Consider the following 20887-nt stretch of genomic DNA (forward strand, 5'->3'; position numbering starts at 1 on the left):
ATTTAAGTACTAAATGAATGTTCACTATTTGATTGTTGGTTATGTTGCAAAGTAATAAATCACATTTCATATTGCTATCATAAGAATGCCTGAGAGGAGCGTGTGATATGTGTTTTTTTATATCTATAATTAACTATATTTTTGTGTAAACAACAATTTAGATACAAAATGTCTGTTACCTATTTGACTAGAGCTGAAGTAGCTAAAGTAATAAATGACATTTCTAATTGCTGTCGTCAGAATGCGTGAGAGGAGCATGTGATATGTATTTATTTTTAATATCTGAAATCAACAATTTTTTTACCCAACGATTAAAGGAAAATAACAATTTAAATACTCAAAGTGCTACATATTAGACATATTAAACTTTGAATCTTTACTGAGAAACCAGAGCCTTGTCGATGTCACCTTGGCTGCTGAGGGACGAGAGATCAAAGTCCATAAAGTGCTTTTATCTGCTTGCAGTCCTTATTTTGAGGAACTACTTTCTAACTATGGAAACGGATATCCTATAATAATTTTGAAAGATGTGCCGTATAGTGAACTAGAAGCATTTCTTAATTACATGTACCTGGGCGAAGTGACTGTATCCGAGAATGAATTTCCTTCATTAATGAAAACAGCTACGCAGTTGGAAGTGAGAGGCTTAACAGGGGATGCATACAAGATTAAAGAGGGTAAGGACATAGTCGAAGAGGATCTTTCAGAAGTAGCGAGTTCAAAGAAGTTAAAAAGTACTCGGCGTCGTTCCAAAGCTGATTCTTCTGTGAAAACGAAGGATAATGTTGAACAGGGCCAAGCAAGTGTTTCTAACGTACAAAGCAGTGCACCTAATGACAGCTTAGATTTGGGAAGTGAAGAAGAATGTACGTCTGACAGTGAACAGATACGCGAGAAAGTCTTACAGTCCCTCATCTCGAAATCATCAGAGAAACAACATCCTGGAAAAAGAAGTCGTGAAAAGTCTGATTCAGAAGTCGACGGGACAAAGAAAAGTCGACAAGAGGAAGAAAGCTTTTCGGATGCGGAGCATGAGGCACCAAAGCCCTCTGAGAAACAGGCTGGTCCAAGCAGCATGGGTACTCCAAGTGACTATCAAACAGAAGAATCGTCAGTGCAGATAGAAAACACTGAAGTTGTTGATGTGAAAGAAGAACTGGACACTTATCGCTTTATGTCAGAAGTGGATGATGACTCACTTGATTTTGGAGCTCTGATTAGTGAGAGTGAACTCGACAAGGAATCGTCACTTCCAGCTTTCTCCCAACCCCAGTCGAGCAAAGCGACTCCGTTGGAAGACGCAGCAGCAAGAGTACTACTGAAGAGGAAAGAAGGATCTGAAAAGAAAACAGTTCTACCAGAAGCCAATGGAAGTAGTGTCGTAGAGGATTATTTACCAATATCAGAAAATGCGTAATCTCTGGTTCATGCAGTGCTTAAAGAATCAACTTCAGAAACAGCAGAAGAATCATCCAATAAACCAAAAACACCGTGGCCTTCTGTATGGTGCGTGCGATGTGTGTTTATTTTTTATATGTGAAATTAGCTATATTTTTGTGTAAACAACAATTTAAATACTAAATGTTGTTTACCTATTTCACTAGGGTTAAGTACCTAAAGTAATAAATCACATTTCTCATTGCTGTCGTAAGAATGCGTGAGAGGTGCGTGTGACGTGTGCTTATTTTTTATATGTGAACTTAACAATATTTTTGTGTAAATAACAATTTAAATACTTAATGTCCGTTACCTATTTGACTAGCGCTTAAGTAGCTGCAATATTAAATCACATTTCTCATTGCTGTCGTAAGAATGCGTGAGGGGAGCATGTGATATGTTTATTTTTAATATCTGAAATAAACTATATTTTTTGTGACAAACGATTAAAATTAAAACAATTTAAATAATCAGTGTATGTTACATATGTGACTAGCGCTTAAGAAGCTAAAGTACTAAATCAAATTTATAATTGCTTTCGTAAGAATGCGTGAGTCTAGCGTGTGGTATGTGTTAATTTTTAATATCTGAAATTAGCTATATTTTTGTGTAAACAACAATTTAGATACTAAATGTCTGTTTCCTATTTGACTAGAACTGAAGTAGCTAAAATAATAAATAACATTTTTTATTCCTGTCGTCAGAATGCGTGAGAGGAGCGTGTGATATAGGTTTCTTTTAATATCTGAAACTAAGTACATTTTTTGTAAACAACGGTTACAGCCATTACGGTGAGAACAGGGAGGTTAAATGGGAAAATGTGACTGACCGGAACTGTAGTTCTGGATATCCTGGGCTTGTGTCTGACAGCAAAATCGAAGTGAATGCTTTTTCTTGTGGTAATGTAAATCGCAATTTTCCGGGAAAGGAGCCTTAGTTAAGCACTTTTTGAGTCATGGTGGAACAGAAACTTAGTAGTCATTGTGAATCGCGAAAGCGACTTGTAGCTATGGCTAGCACCAATGTTGTCGAATCACTTCGTAACAGAAGTTAAGTTAATGTTAAAGTCTTAAATCGTAGCTCTGTGAATCATATGATCGATTTTTCTACTCGATATTCAAAATACAGAAACAAGCGTATTTTTTGAGACGCGTTTAAGCAATTGTAATACTCAATGTATATTAACTATTTGATTGGTGCTTCAGTAGCAAAAGTAATAAATAACATTTCACATTGCTGTCGTAAGAATGCGTTAGAGGAGCGTGTGATATGTGTTAATTTTTATACCTGAAGTCAAGAATGTTTAGTGTAAACAACGATTAAAGGGACGACGACAAATTAAACAATCAGTGTAAGTTACATATTTGACTAGTGCTTAAGTAGCTAAAGTAATAAAACACATTTCTCATTGCTGTCGTAAGAATGCGTGAGAAGAGCGTCTGATGCGTGTTTATTTTTTATGTGAAATTAACTATATTTTTGTGTAAACAACAATTTAAAAAGTAAATGTTTGTTACCTATTTGACTAGAGCTTAAGTGGCTAAAGTAATAAATCACATTTCTCATTCCTGTCGTAAGAATGCCTGAAAGGTGCATGTGATGTGTGTTTTCACACAATAGTTCTATGTGAAATTAGCTATATTTTTATGTAAACAAGAACTTAAATAGTAAATGCCCGTTACCTATTTGACTAGCGCTTAAGTAGCTAAAGTAATAAATCACATTTCTTATTGCTACCATAAGAATGTGTGAGAGGAGCGTGTGATATGTGTTTATTTTTATATTGAATTAACTATATTTTTGTTTAAACAACAATTCAAATACTAAATCTCTGTTACCTATTTTACTAACGCTTAGTAGCTAAAGTAATAAATCACATTTCTCATTGCTTTCGTAAGATTGCGTGAGTAGAGTGTCTGATATGTGTTTATTTTTATATCTGAAGTTAAGTACGTTTTGTGTAAACAACCATTAAAAAGACAACAACAATTTAGACAATCAGTGTATGTTACATGTTTGACTAGCGCTTAAGTAGCTACAGTATTAAAATACATTTTTCATTGCTGTCGCCAGATTGAGTGAGAGGAGCGTGTGATATGTGTTTATTTTTTATATCTGAAATTAAGTATGTTTTTTTGTAAACACGATTAAAGGGACAGCAACAATTTAAATACTAAATGAATGTTAACTATTTGATTGTTGGTTAAGTTGCAAAGTAATAAATCACATTTCATATTGCTATCATAAGAATGCCTGAGAGGAGGGTGTGATATGTGTTTTTTTTGTATCTATAATTAACTATATTTTTGTGTAAACAACAATTTAGATACTAAATGTCTGTTACCTATTTGACTAGAGCTGAAGTAGCTAAAGTAATAAATGACATTTCTAATTGCTGTCGTCAGAATGCGTGAGAGGAGCATGTGATATGTATTTATTTTTAATTTCTCAAATTAACAATTTTTTTAACAAACGATCAAAGGAAAATAACAATTTAAATACTCAAAGTGCTACATATTAGACATATTAAACTTTGAATCTATACTGAGAAACCAGAGCCTTGTCGATGTCACCTTGGCTGCTGAGGGACGAGAGATCAAAGTCCATAAGGTGGTTTTATCTGCTTGCAGTCCTTATTTTGAGGAACTACTTTCTAACTATGGAAACGGATATCCTATAATAATTTTGAAAGATATGCCGTATAGTGAACTAGAAGCACTTCTTAATTACATGTACCTGGGCGAAGTGACTGTATCCCAGAATGCATTTCCTTCATTAATGAAAACAGCTACGCAGTTGAAAGTGAGAGGCTTAACAGGGGATGGATACAAGATTAAAGAGGGTAGGGACATAGTCGAAGAGGATCATTCAGAAGTAGCGAGTTCAAAGAAGTTAAAAAGTACTCGGCGTCGTTCCAAAGCTGATTCTTCTGTGAAAACGAAGGATAATGTTGAACAGGGCCAAGCAAGTGTTTCTAACGTACAAAGCAGTGCACCTAATGACAGCTTAGATCTGGGAAGTGAAGAAGAATGTACGTCTGACAGTGAACAGATACGCAAGAAAGTCTTACAGTCCCTCATCTCGAAATCATCAGAGAAACAACATCCTGGAAAAAGAAGTCGAGAAAAGTCTGATTCAGAAGTCGACGGGACAAAGAAAAGTCGACAAGAGGAAGAAAGCTTTTCGGATGCGGACCATGAGGCACCAAAGCCCTCTGAGAAACAGGCTGGTCCAAGCAGCATGGGTACTCCAAGTGACTATCAAACAGAAGAATCGTCAGTGCAGATAGAAAACACTGTTGTTAATGTGAAAAAAGAAGTGGATGATGACTCACTTGATTTTGGAGCTCTGATTAGTGAGAGTGAACTCGACAAGGAATCGTCACTTCCAGCTTCCTCCCAACCCCAGTCGAGCAAAGCGACTCCGTCGGAAGACGCAGCAGCAAGAGTACTACTGAAGAGGAAAGAAGGATCTGAAAAGAAAACAGTTCTACCAGAAGCCAATGGAAGTAGTGTCGTAGAGGATTATTTACCTATATCAGAAAATGCGTAATCTCTTGTTCATGCAGTGCTTAAAGAATCAACTTCAGAAACAGCAGAAGAATCATCCAATAAACCAAAAACACCGTGGCCTTCTGTATGGTGCGTGCGATGTGTGTTTATTTTTTATATGTGAAATTAGCTATATGTTTGTGTAAACAACAATTTAAGTACTAAATGTTGTTTACCTATTTGACTAGGGCTTAAGTAGCTGCAGTATTAAATCACATTTCTCATTGCTGTCGTAAGGATGCGTGAGGGGAGCGTGTGATATATTTATTTTTAATATCTGAAATAAACTATATTTTTTGTGACAAACGATTAAAATTAAAACAATTTAAATAATCAGTGTATGTTACATATGTGACTAGCGCTTAGGAAGCTAAAGAACTAAATCAAATTTAGAATTGCTGTCGTAAGAATGCGTGAGTCTAGCGTGTGGTATGTGTTAATTTTTAATATATGAAATTAACTATATTTTTGTGTAATCAAAAATGTATTTACTAAATATATGTTACTTATTTGACTAGCGCTTAAGTAGCTAATGTTGTAAATCACATTTCTCATTACTGTCACAAGAATGCGTGAGAGGTGCGTGTGACGTGTGTTTATTTTTTAAATGTGAAATTAACTATATTTTTGTGCAGACAACAATTTAAATAGTAAATGCCCGTTACCTATTTGACTAGCGCTTAAGTAGCTAAAGTAGAAAATCACATTTCTCATTGCTGTCGTCAGAATGCGTGAGAGGAGCGTGTGACATATTTTCATTTTTATATCTGAAATTAAGTTTTTTTTGTGTAAACAAAGATCGAAGGGACAACACCAATTTAAATAATCAATGTCTGTTACCTACTTGACTAGCGCTCAAGTATCTAAAGTAATAAATCACATTTCTCATTGGTGTCGTAATTATGTGTGAGAGGAGCGTGTGATATGATTATTTTTTATATCTGAAATTAAGTATGTTTTGATGTAAACAACGATTAATGGGACAACCACAATTTAAACAGTGTAGGTTGCATATTTGACTAGCGCTTCAGTAGCTAAAGTAATAAATCACATTTCTGATTGCTGTCGTAAGAATGTGTGAGAGGTGCGTGCGATGTGTGTTAATTTTTATATGTGAAATTAACTATATTTTTGTGTAAACAACAATTTAAATACTTAATATCTCTCACCTATATTACTAGCGTATAAGTAGCTAGAGTATTAAACCACATTTCTCATTGCTGTCGTAAGAATGCGTGAGAGGAGCGTGTGATATGTGTTTATTTCTAATATCTGAAATTAAATATATTTTTGTGTATACAGCGATTAAAAGTAAAAGGAAAATTTAAATACTCAATGTCTGTTACCTATTTGACTAGCGACTAAGTAGCTAAAGAAATAGATCACATTTCTTATTACTGTTGTAAGAAATCGTGAGAGGAGCCTGTGCTATGGGTTTTTGTTTTTTTCTCTGAAATTAACTATGTTAGAATTAACTATATTAATTTAGAAACAGCGTATTTTTGCGACGCCTTTAAGCAATGCTTGAACTCGATACCATTGTCTTAATTATTTTGAATTATTATGAGAATGCGAGAGAGTAGCGTGTGATATGTGGTTACTTTTTATATCTGAATTTAACTATATTTTTGTGTAAACAACGATTAAAGGGACAAAAACAATTTAAATACGCAATGTATGTTACCAATTTGACTAGCGCGGAAGCAACTAAAGCAATAAATCACATTTCTTATTGCTGTCGTAAGAATGCGTGAGAGGAGCGTGTGATATGTGTTTATTTTTTTCTCTGAAATTAACTACATTTTTGTGTAAACAACCGTTAATAAGACAAAATCCATTTTAATACTCAATGTATGTTACCTTTTTGACTAGCGCTTATGTACCTAAAGTAATAAATCACATTTCTTATTGCTGTCGTAAGAATGCGTGAGAGGAGCGTGTGATATGTGTTTATTTTTTATATCGGTAATTAACTATATTTTTGTGTAAACAACAATTAAAGAGACAACAATTAATTTAAACAGTCAATGTATGTTACCTATTTGACTAGACGTTAAGTAGCTAATGTAATAAATCACATTTCTCATTCCTGTCGTAAATATGCGTCAGAGGAGCGTGTGATTTGGTTAAATTTTATATCTGAAACTAACTATATTTTTGTGTAAACAAAGATTAAAGTGATAACAAAAATTTAAGTAATCAATGTATGTTACATATTTGACTAGTGCTTAAGTAGCAAAAGTAATAATACACATTTCTCATTGCTGTCATAAGAACGCGTAAGAGGATCGTGTGAAATGTGTTTAGTTTTTATATCTGAATTTAACTATATTTTGTTTAAACAACGATTTAAGTGACAACAAAAGTTTAAATAATCGTTGTATGTTACCTATTTGACTAGCGCTTAAGTAGCGGACTCTATTTCAAATTCTTAAAAAGAAGAAAGTAACGACACATCTATGAATGAAAATTTCTAAGTGTTACGAGTCTCAGAAGGGGATACAAAGTAGGATTCAGTATCAGGCACTGTTAGCAACTTCGTAGAAGAGAACAGCGACGATATTTGGGAAAATATGACTGACCGGAACTGTGGTACTTGATATCCTGGGCTTGTGTCTGACAGCGAATACGAAGTGAATGTTATTTCGAGTGGTAAATGTAAACCGCAATTTTTGGAGAAACAAGCTTTAAATAAGCATTTATTGAGCCATGATGGAACAGAACGTAATAGTCACCGTGAATCACGAAATCGAGTTGTAGCTATGGCAGGCTCCAATGTTGGAAAATCACTTCGTAAGAGAAGTTTAGTTAATGTCAAAACTTGCTTCTTAGCTCTCTGAATCATATGATCGATTTCCCTACTCCTTCGTTAAAATTCAGAAAAAGCGTATTTTTGCGACGCCTTTGAGCAATGCTTGAACTTGATACCAATGTCTTAATTATTTTGAATTATTATAAGAGTGCGAGAGAGTAGCGTGTGATATGTGTTTTTTTTTTATCTGTAATTAACTATATTTTTGTGTAAACAACGATTAAAGGGACAACAACAATTTAAATACTCAATGTCTATTACCTTTTTGACTAGCGCTTTACCTTTATGTCTATTACCTTTAGCGCCAAAGTAGCTAAAGTAATAAATCACATTTCCCATTGCTGCCATAAGAATGCGTGAAAGGAACGTGTGATATTTGTTTAGTTTTTATATTTGAAATTAACAATATTTATGTGTAAACAACGATTAAAGGGACAACAACAATTTAAATACTCAATGTTTGTTACTTATTTGACTAGTGCTTAAGTAGCTAAAGAAATAATACACATTTCTCATTGCTGTCGTAAGAATGCGTGAGAGGAGCATGTTATATGTGTTTATTTTTCCCCCGAAATATACTATATTTTTGTGTAAACATCGATTAAAAGACAACAAAAATTTAAATACGCAAAGCCTGTAACCTATTTGAATAGTGTTTAAGAAGTTAAAGTAATAAATCACATTTCTCATTGCTGTCGTAAGAATGCGTTAGACGAGCGTGTGATATGTGTTTATATTTTATATCTAAAATTAACTATATTTTTGTGTAAATAACGATTAAAAGGAAAAAACAATTTAAATACGCAATGTCTGTAAACTATTTATCTAGAGTAGCTGAATCATAAATCTCATTTCTCATTGCTGTCGTAAGAATGCCTGAGAGGAGCGTGTGATATGTGTTTATATTTTATATCTGAAATTAACTATATTTTGGTATAAACAACGATTAAAGGGACAACAAATAAAATACTTAATATCTGTTACCTATTTCACTAGCGCTTAAGTAGCTAAAGTAATAAATCACATTTCTGATTGCTGTCGTAAGAATTTGTGAGAGGAGCGTGTTATATGTGTTTATTTTTTATATCTGAATTAACTATATTTTTGTGTAAACAACAATTTAAATACTAAATGTCTGTTACCTATTTTACTAACGCTTAGTAGCTAAAGTAATAAATCACATTTCTCATTGCTTTCGTAAGATTGCGTGAGTAGAGTGTCTGATATGTGTTTATTTTTATATCTGAAATTATGTATATATTTGTGTAAACAAGGATTAAAGTTACCAGAAAAATTTAAATACTCAATAACTGTTACCTATTTACTAGCGCTTAAGTATCTAAAGTAATAAATCACATTCCTCATTGCTGTCGTAAGAATGCGTGAGAGGAGCGTGTGATGCGTGTTTATTTTTTATGTGAAATTAACTATATTTTTGTGTAAGCAACAATTTAAAAAGTAAATGTTTGTTACCTATTTGACTAGAGCTTAAGTGGCTAAAGTAATAAATCACATTTCTCATTCCTGTCGTAAGAATGCCTGAAAGGTGCGTGTGATGTGTGTTTATTGTTTTATGTGAAATTAGCTATATTTTTGTGTAAACAAGAACTTAAATAGTAAATGCCCGTTACCTATTTGACTAGCGCTTAAGTAGCTAAAGTAATAAATCACATTTCTCATTGCTATCATAAGAATGTGTGGGAGGAGCGTGTGATATGTGTTTATTTTATATATCTGAAATTAACTATATATTTGTGTAAACAAAAATTTAGATACTAAATGTCTGTTACCTATTTGACTAGCGCTTAAGTAGCCAACGTAATAAATCACATTTCTCATTGCTGTCCTAAGAATGCGTGAATGGTGCGTGTTATATGTGTTTATTTTTTATATCTGAATTAACTATATTTTTGTGTAAACAACAATTTAAATACTAAATGTCTGTTACCAATTTTACTAACGCTTAGTAGCTAAAGTAATAAATCACATTTCTCATTGCTTTCGTAAGATTGCGTGAGTAGAGTGTCTGATATGTGTTTATTTTTATATCTGAAATTATGTATATATTTGTGTAAACAAGGATTAAAGTTACCAAAAAAATTTAAATACTCAATAACTGTTACCTATTTACTAGCGCTTAAGTATCTAAAGTAATAAATCACATTCCTCATTGCTGTCGTAAGAATGCGTGAGAGGAGCGAATTTTATGTGTATATTTTTTATATCTGCAATTAAGTATGTTTTGTGTAAACAACGATTAAAGGGACAACAGCAATTTGAACAATCAATATATATTACTTATTTGACTAACGCTTCAGTAGCTAAAGTAATAAATCACATTTCTCAATGTTGTCGTAAGAATGCGTGAGGGGAGCGTGTGATATGTTTTTATTTTTAATTTCTGAAATGAACTACATTTTTTGTAACAAACGATTAAAATTAAAACAATTTAAATTGTCTATGTCTGAAAGATGTGCCGTATAGTGAATTAGAAGCACTTTTTAATTACATGTACCGGGGCGAAGTGACTGTATCCGAGAATGAATTTCCTTCATTAATGAAAACAGCTACGAAGTTCAAAGTGAGAGGCTTAACAGGGGATGCATACAAGTTTGAAGAGGGTAAGGACGTAGTCGAAGAGAATCATTCAGAAGTAGCGAGTTCAAAGAAGTTAAAAAGTACTCGGCGTCGTTTTAAAGCTGATTCTTCTGTGAAAACGAAGGATAATGTTGAACAGGGCCAAGCAAGTGTTTCTAACGTACAAAGCAGTGCACCTAATGACAGCTTAGATTTGGGAAGTGAAGAAGAATGTACGTCTGACAGTGAACAGATACGCGAGAAAGTCTTACAGTCCCTCATCTCGAAATCATCAGAGAAACAACATCCTGGAAAAAGAAGTCGTGAAAAGTCTGATTCAGAAGTCGACGGGACAAAGAAAAGACGACAAGAGGAAGAAAGCTTTTCGGATGCGGACCATGAGGCACCAAAGCCCTCTGAGAAACAGGCTGGTCCAAGCAGAATGGGTACTCCAAGTGACTATCAAACAGAAGAATCGTCAGTGCAGATAGAAAACACTGAAGTTGTTAATGTGAAAGAAGAACTGGACACTGATCGCTTTATGTCAGAAGTGGATGATGACTCACTTGATTTTAGAGCTCTGATTAGTGAGAGTTAACTCGACAAGGAATCGTCACTTCCAGCTTCCTCCCAACCCCAGTCGTGCAAAGCGACTCCGTCGGAAGACGCAGCAGCAAGAGTACTACTGAAGAGGAAACAAGGATCTGAAAAGAAAACACTTCTGCCAGAAGCCAATGGAAGTAGTGTCGTAGAGGATAATTTACCAATATCATAAAATGCGTCATCTCTTGTTCATGCAGTGCTTAAAGAATCAACTTCAGAAACAGCAGAAGAATCATCCAATAAACAAAAAACACCGTGGTCTTCTGTATGGTCATTGGAACAGTGGAAACAATTTAAACTGAAAAACAATTGGTTAATTGCACAAGAAAGGAAATTAGGTTGCTATGTTAGTAGAGCCGTACGGTCCTTGGGAATACCAATGAAAGGGCAAGGAGTGAGAATAAGCTCTGAATGGTCTTCATGCTCTGTTACACATTATGGTTCCTGTCAGAATAAGCAGTTAGGTAGTTTACGGTAAAAGGTCCATGAACATCGAGATTCCAGAGCTCACAAAATCGCTGAAGCAATTGCATTAAAGAACCTGCAAACAGATGCCATATGCACCATGTAAAAAAGTGAAAATGCAGAACCAGTTACAACAGAAAATATATTCAGAACAGTATATTGTGTTATCAAACAACGTCAGTCATTATCTTTGCATGAATCGCTTGTTAGTTTACAGAAGCTCAATGGCGTTTCGGTGAGACTTACCCTTCACTCTGCGTTTTCAGCTAAAGCCATCATATACTACATTGGAAAGGAAATGAGGAAAAATTTATGTTCCGAATTAATCAGGAAAAAGGTTAATTTTGCTGTTGTTTTGGATGCTTTCGTAGGATTGCGTGAGTAGAGTGTCTGATATATGTTTATTTTTATATCTGAAATTCTGTATATTTTTGTGTAAACAAGAATTAAAGTGACAAGAACAATTTAAATACTCAATAACTGTTACCTATTTACTAGCGCTTAAGTATCTAAAGTAATAAATCACATTCCTCATTGCTGTCGTAATAATGCGTGAGAGGAGCGAATTTTATGTGTTTATTATTTATATCTGCAATTAAGTATCTTTTGTGTAAACAACGATTAAAGGGTCAACAGCAATTTAAACAATCAATATATGTTACTTATTTGACTAGCGCTTCAGTAGCTAAAGTAATAAATCACATTTCTCCTTGTTGTCGTAAGAATGCGTGAGGGGAGCGTGTGATATGTTTTAATTTTTATATCTTAAATTCAGTATGTTTTTGTGTAAACACGATTAAAGGGACAGCAACAATTTAAGTACTAAATGAATGTTCACTATTTGATTGTTGGTTATGTTGCAAAGTAATAAATCACATTTCATATTGCTATCATAAGAATGCCTGAGAGGAGCGTGTGATATGTGTTTTTTTATATCTATAATTAACTATATTTTTGTGTAAACAACAATTTAGATACAAAATGTCTGTTACCTATTTGACTAGAGCTGAAGTAGCTAAAGTAATAAATGACATTTCTAATTGCTGTCGTCAGAATGCGTGAGAGGAGCATGTGATATGTATTTATTTTTAATATCTGAAATCAACAATTTTTTTACCCAACGATTAAAGGAAAATAACAATTTAAATACTCAAAGTGCTACATATTAGACATATTAAACTTTGAATCTTTACTGAGAAACCAGAGCCTTGTCGATGTCACCTTGGCTGCTGAGGGACGAGAGATCAAAGTCCATAAAGTGCTTTTATCTGCTTGCAGTCCTTATTTTGAGGAACTACTTTCTAACTATGGAAACGGATATCCTATAATAATTTTGAAAGATGTGCCGTATAGTGAACTAGAAGCATTTCTTAATTACATGTACCTGGGCGAAGTGACTGTATCCGAGAATGAATTTCCTTCATTAATGAAAACAGCTACGCAGTTGGAAGTGAGAGGCTTAACAGGGGATGCATACAAGATTAAAGAGGGTAAGGACATAGTCGAAGAGGATCTTTCAGAAGTAGCGAGTTCAAAGAAGTTAAAAAGTACTCGGCGTCGTTCCAAAGCTGATTCTTCTGTGAAAACGAAGGATAATGTTGAACAGGGCCAAGCAAGTGTTTCTAACGTACAAAGCAGTGCACCTAATGACAGCTTAGATTTGGGAAGTGAAGAAGAATGTACGTCTGACAGTGAACAGATACGCGAGAAAGTCTTACAGTCCCTCATCTCGAAATCATCAGAGAAACAACATCCTGGAAAAAGAAGTCGTGAAAAGTCTGATTCAGAAGTCGACGGGACAAAGAAAAGTCGACAAGAGGAAGAAAGCTTTTCGGATGCGGACCATGAGGCACCAAAGCCCTCTGAGAAACAGGCTGCTCCAAGCAGCATGGGTACTCCAAGTGACTATCAAACAGAAGAATCGTCACTGCAGATAGAAAACACTGAAGTTGTTGATGTGAAAGAAGAACTGGACACTTATCGCTTTATGTCAGAAGTGGATGATGACTCACTTGATTTTGGAGCTCTGATTAGTGAGAGTGAACTCGACAAGGAATCGTCACTTCCAGCTTTCTCCCAACCCCAGTCGAGCAAAGCGACTCCGTTGGAAGACGCAGCAGCAAGAGTACTACTGAAGAGGAAAGAAGGATCTGAAAAGAAAACAGTTCTACCAGAAGCCAATGGAAGTAGTGTCGTAGAGGATTATTTACCAATATCAGAAAATGCGTAATCTCTGGTTCATGCAGTGCTTAAAGAATCAACTTCAGAAACAGCAGAAGAATCATCCAATAAACCAAAAACACCGTGGCCTTCTGTATGGTGCGTGCGATGTGTGTTTATTTTTTATATGTGAAATTAGCTATATTTTTGTGTAAACAACAATTTAAATACTAAATGTTGTTTACCTATTTCACTAGGGTTAAGTACCTAAAGTAATAAATCACATTTCTCATTGCTGTCGTAAGAATGCGTGAGAGGTGCGTGTGACGTGTGCTTATTTTTTATATGTGAACTTAACAATATTTTTGTGTAAATAACAATTTAAATACTTAATGTCCGTTACCTATTTGACTAGCGCTTAAGTAGCTGCAATATTAAATCACATTTCTCATTGCTGTCGTAAGAATGCGTGAGGGGAGCATGTGATATGTTTATTTTTAATATCTGAAATAAACTATATTTTTTGTGACAAACGATTAAAATTAAAACAATTTAAATAATCAGTGTATGTTACATATGAGACTAGCGCTTAAGAAGCTAAAGTACTAAATCAAATTTATAATTGCTTTCGTAAGAATGCGTGAGTCTAGCGTGTGGTATGTGTTAATTTTTAATATCTGAAATTAGCTATATTTTTGTGTAAACAACAATTTAGATACTAAATGTCTGTTTCCTATTTGACTAGAACTGAAGTAGCTAAAATAATAAATAACATTTTTTATTCCTGTCGTCAGAATGCGTGAGAGGAGCGTGTGATATAGGTTTCTTTTAATATCTGAAACTAAGTACATTTTTTGTAAACAACGGTTACAGCCATTACGGTGAGAACAGGGAGGTTAAATGGGAAAATGTGACTGACCGGAACTGTAGTTCTGGATATCCTGGGCTTGTGTCTGACAGCAAAATCGAAGTGAATGCTTTTTCTTGTGGTAATGTAAATCGCAATTTTCCGGGAAAGGAGCCTTAGTTAAGCACTTTTTGAGTCATGGTGGAAGAGAAACTTAGTAGTCATTGTGAATCGCGAAAGCGACTTGTAGCTATGGCTAGCACCAATGTTGTCGAATCACTTCGTAACAGAAGTTAAGTTAATGTTAAAGTCTTAAATCGTAGCTCTGTGAATCATATGATCGATTTTTCTACTCGATATTCAAAATACAGAAACAAGCGTATTTTTTGAGACGCGTTTAAGCAATTGTAATACTCAATGTATATTAACTATTTGATTGGTGCTTCAGTAGCAAAAGTAATAAATAACATTTCACATTGCTGTCGTAAGAATGCGTTAGAGGAGCGTGTGATATGTGTTAATTTTTATACCTGAAGTCAAGAATGTTTAGTGTAAACAACGATTAAAGGGACGACGACAAATTAAACAATCAGTGTAAGTTACATATTTGACTAGTGCTTAAGTAGCTAAAGTAATAAAACACATTTCTCATTGCTGTCGTAAGAATGCGTAAGAAGAGCGTCTGATGCGTGTTTATTTTTTATGTGAAATTAACTATATTTTTGTGTAAACAACAATTTAAAAAGTAAATGTTTGTTACCTATTTGACTAGAGCTTAAGTGGCTAAAGTAATAAATCACATTTCTCATTCCTGTCGTAAGAATGCCTGAAAGGTGCATGTGATGTGTGTTTTCACACAATAGTTCTATGTGAAATTAGCTATATTTTTATGTAAACAAGAACTTAAATAGTAAATGCCCGTTACCTATTTGACTAGCGCTTAAGTAGCTAAAGTAATAAATCACATTTCTTATTGCTACCATAAGAATGTGTGAGAGGAGCGTGTGATATGTGTTTATTTTTATATTGAATTAACTATATTTTTGTTTAAACAACAATTCAAATACTAAATCTCTGTTACCTATTTTACTAACGCTTAGTAGCTAAAGAAATAAATCACATTTCTCATTGCTTTCGTAAGATTGCGTGAGTAGAGTGTCTGATATGTGTTTATTTTTATATCTGAAGTTAAGTACGTTTTGTGTAAACAACCATTAAAAAGACAACAACAATTTAGACAATCAGTGTATGTTACATATTTGACTAGCGCTTAAGTAGCTACAGTATTAAAATACATTTTTCATTGCTGTCGCCAGATTGAGTGAGAGGAGCGTGTGATATGTGTTTATTTTTTATATCTGAAATTAAGTATGTTTTTTTGTAAACACGATTAAAGGGACAGCAACAATTTAAATACTAAATGAATGTTAACTATTTGATTGTTGGTTAAGTTGCAAAGTAATAAATCACATTTCATATTGCTATCATAAGAATGCCTGAGAGGAGGGTGTGATATGTGTTTTTTTTTTGTATCTATAATTAACTATATTTTTGTGTAAACAACAATTTAGATACTAAATGTCTGTTACCTATTTGACTAGAGCTGAAGTAGCTAAAGTAATAAATGACATTTCTAATTGCTGTCGTCAGAATGCGTGAGAGGAGCATGTGATATGTATTTATTTTTAATTTCTGAAATTAACAATTTTTTTAACAAACGATCAAAGGAAAATAACAATTTAAATACTCAAAGTGCTACATATTAGACATATTAAACTTTGAATCTTTACTGAGAAACCAGAGCCTTGTCGATGTCACCTTGGCTGCTGAGGGACGAGAGATCAAAGTCCATAAGGTGGTTTTATCTGCTTGCAGTCCTTATTTTGAGGAACTACTTTCTAACTATGGAAACGGATATCCTATAATAATTTTGAAAGATGTGCCGTATAGTGAACTAGAAGCATTTCTTAATTACATGTACCTGGGCGAAGTGACTGTATCCGAAAATGAATTTCCTTCATTAATGAAAACAGCTACGCAGTTGAAAGTGAGAGGCTTAACAGGGGATACATACAAGATTAAAGAGGGTAAGGACATAGTCGAAGCGGATCATTCAGAAGTAGCGAGTTCAAAGAAGTTAAAAAGTACTCGGCGTCGTTCCAAAGCTGATTCTTCTGTGAAAACGAAGGATAATGTTGAACAGGGCCAAGCAAGTGTTTCTAACGTACAAAGCAGTGCATCTAATGACAGCTTAGATTTGGGAAGTAAAGAAGAATGTACGTCTGACAGTGAACAGATACGCGAGAAAGTCTTACAGTCCCTCATCTCGAAATCATCAGAGAAACAACATCCTGGAAAAAGAAGTCGTGAAAAGTCTGATTCAGAAGTCGACGGGACAAAGAAAAGTCGACAAGAGGAAGAAAGCTTTTCGGATGCGGACCATGAGGCACCAAAGCCCTCTGAGAAACAGGCTGGTCCAAGCAGCATGTGTACTCCAAGTGACTATCAAACAGAAGAATCGTCACTGCAGATAGAAAACACTGAAGTTGTTGATGTGAAAGAAGAACTGGACACTTATCGCTTTATGTCAGAAGTGGATGATGACTCACTTGATTTTGGAGCTCTGATTAGTGAGAGTGAACTCGACAAGGAATCGTCACTTCCAGCTTTCTCCCAACCCCAGCCGAGCAAAGCGACTCCGTCGGAAGACGCAGCAGCAAGAGTACTACTGAAGAGGAAAGAAGGATCTGAAAAGAAAACAGTTCTACCAGAAGCCAATGGAAGTAGTGTCGTAGAGGATTATTTACCAATATCAGAAAATGCGTAATCTCTTGTTCATGCAGTGCTTAAAGAATCAACTTCAGAAACAGCAGAAGAATCATCCAATAAACCAAAAACACCGTGGCCTTCTGTATGGTGCGTGCGATGTGTGTTTATTTTTTATATGTGAAATTAGCTATATTTTTGTGTAAACAACAATTTAAATACTAAATGTTGTTTACCTATTTCACTAGGGTTAAGTACCTAAAGTAATAAATCACATTTCTCATTGCTGTCGTAAGAATGCGTGAGAGGTGCGTGTGACGTGTGCTTATTTTTTATATGTGAACTTAACAATATTTTTGTGTAAATAACAATTTAAATACTTAATGTCCGTTACCTATTTGACTAGCGCTTAAGTAGCTGCAATATTAAATCACATTTCTCATTGCTGTCGTAAGAATGCGTGAGGGGAGCATGTGATATGTTTATTTTTAATATCTGAAATAAACTATATTTTTTGTGACAAACGATTAAAATTAAAACAATTTAAATAATCAGTGTATGTTACATATGTGACTAGCGCTTAAGTAGCTAAAGTACTAAATCAAATTTATAATTGCTTTCGTAAGAATGCGTGGGTCTAGCGTGTGGTATTTGTTAATTTTTAATATCTGAAATTAGCTATATTTTTGTGTAAACAACAATTTAGATACTAAATTTCTGTTTCCTATTTGACTAGAACTGAAGTAGCTAAAATAATAAATAACATTTTTTATTCCTGTCGTCAGAATGCGTGAGAGGAGCGTGTGATATATGTTTCTTTTAATATCTGAAACTAAGTATATTTTTTTGTAAACAACGGTTACAGCCATTACGGTGAGAACAGGGAGGTTAAATGGGAAAATGTGACTGACCGGAACTGTAGTTCTGGATATCCTGGGCTTGTGTCTGACAGCAAAATCGAAGTGAATGCTTTTTCTTGTGGTAATGTAAATCGCAATTTTCCGAGAAAGGAGCCTTAGTTAAGCACTTTTTGTGTCATGGTGGAACAGAAACTTAGTAGATCATTGTGAATCGCGAAAGCGACTTGTAGCTATGGCTAGCACCAATGTTGTCGAATCACTTCGTAACAGAAGTTAAGTTAATGTTAAAGGCTTAACTCGTAGCTCTGTGAATCATATGATCGATTTTTCTACTCGATATTCAAAATACAGAAACAAGCGTATTTTTTGAGACGCGTTTAAGCAATTGTAATACTCAATGTATATTAACTATTTGATTGGTGCTTAAGTAGCAAAAGTAATAAATAACATTTCACATTGCTGTCGTAAGAATGCGTTAGAGGAGCGTGTGATATGTGTTAATTTTTATACCTGAAGTCAAGAATGTTTAGTGTAAACAACGATTAAAGGGACGACGACAATTTAAACAATCAGTGTAAGTTACATATTTGACTAGTGCTTAAGTAGCTAAAGTAATAAAACACATTTCTCATTGCTGTCGTAAGAATGCGTAAGAAGAGCGTCTGATGCGTGTTTATTTTTTTATGTGAAATTATTTATATTTTTGTGTAAACAACAATTTAAAATGTAAATGTTTGTTACCTATTTGACTAGAGCTTAAGTGGCTAAAGTAATAAATCACATTTCTCATTCCTGTCGTAAGAATGCCTGAAAGGTGCATGTGATGTGTGTTTTCACACAATAGTTCTATGTGAAATTAGCTATATTTTTATGTAAACAAGAACTTAAATAGTAAATGCCCGTTACCTATTTGACTAGCGCTTAATTAGCTAAAGTAATAAATCACATTTCTCATTGCTACCATAAGAATGTGTGAGAGGAGCGTGTGATATGTGTTTATTTTTATATTGAATTAACTATATTTTTGTGTAAACAACAATTCAAATACTAAATCTCTGTTACCTATTTTACTAACGCTTAGTAGCTTAAGTAATAAATCACATTTCTCATTGCTTTCGTAAGATTGCGTGAGTAGAGTGTCTGATATGTGTTTATTTTTATATCTGAAGTTAAGTACGTTTTGTGTAAACAACCATTAAAAAGACAACAACAATTTAAACAATCAGTGTATGTTACATATTTGACTAGCGCTTAAGTAGCTACAGTATTAAAATACATTTTTCATTGCTGTCGCCAGATTGAGTGAGAGGAGCGTGTGATATGTGTTTATTTTTTATATCTGAAATTAAGTATGTTTTTGTGTAAACACGATTAAAGGGACAGCAACAATTTAAATACTAAATGAATGTTAACTATTTGATTGTTGGTTAAGTTGCAAAGTAATAAATCACATTTCATATTGCTATCATAAGAATGCCTGAGAGGAGGGTGTGATATGTGTTTTTTTTGTATCTATAATTAACTATATTTTTGTGTAAACAACAATTTAGATACTAAATGTCTGTTACCTATTTGACTAGAGCTGAAGTAGCTAAAGTAATAAATGACATTTCTAATTGCTGTCGTCAGAATGCGTGAGAGGAGCATGTGATATGTATTTATTTTTAATTTCTCAAATTAACAATTTTTTAACAAACGATCAAAGGAAAATAACAATTTAAATACTCAAAGTGCTACATATTAGACATATTAAACTTTGAATCTATACTGAGAAACCAGAGCCTTGTCGATGTCACCTTGGCTGCTGAGGGACGAGAGATCAAAGTCCATAAGGTGGTTTTATCTGCTTGCAGTCCTTATTTTGAGGAACTACTTTCTAACTATGGAAACGGATATCCTATAATAATTTTGAAAGATATGCCGTATAGTGAACTAGAAGCACTTCTTAATTACATGTACCTGGGCGAAGTGACTGTATCCCAGAATGCATTTCCTTCATTAATGAAAACAGCTACGCAGTTGAAAGTGAGAGGCTTAACAGGGGATGGATACAAGATTAAAGAGGGTAGGGACATAGTCGAAGAGGATCATTCAGAAGTAGCGAGTTCAAAGAAGTTAAAAAGTACTCGGCGTCGTTCCAAAGCTGATTCTTCTGTGAAAACGAAGGATAATGTTGAACAGGGCCAAGCAAGTGTTTCTAACGTACAAAGCAGTGCACCTAATGACAGCTTAGATCTGGGAAGTGAAGAAGAATGTACGTCTGACAGTGAACAGATACGCAAGAAAGTCTTACAGTCCCTCATCTCGAAATCATCAGAGAAACAACATCCTGGAAAAAGAAGTCGAGAAAAGTCTGATTCAGAAGTCGACGGGACAAAGAAAAGTCGACAAGAGGAAGAAAGCTTTTCGGATGCGGACCATGAGGCACCAAAGCCCTCTGAGAAACAGGCTGGTCCAAGCAGCATGGGTACTCCAAGTGACTATCAAACAGAAGAATCGTCAGTGGAGATAGAAAACACTGTTGTTAATGTGAAAAAAGAAGTGGATGATGACTCACTTGATTTTGGAGCTCTGATTAGTGAGAGTGAACTCGACAAGGAATCGTCACTTCCAGCTTCCTCCCAACCCCAGTCGAGCAAAGCGACTCCGTCGGAAGACGCAGCAGCAAGAGTACTACTGAAGAGGAAAGAAGGATCTGAAAAGAAAACAGTTCTACCAGAAGCCAATGGAAGTAGTGTCGTAGAGGATTATTTACCTATATCAGAAAATGCGTAATCTCTTGTTCATGCAGTGCTTAAAGAATCAACTT

Source organism: Thermobia domestica, chromosome 17 (assembly GCF_964235325.1).
Source record: "Thermobia domestica chromosome 17, izTheDome1.hap1.1, whole genome shotgun sequence".
Lineage (NCBI taxonomy): Eukaryota > Metazoa > Arthropoda > Insecta > Zygentoma > Lepismatidae > Thermobia > Thermobia domestica.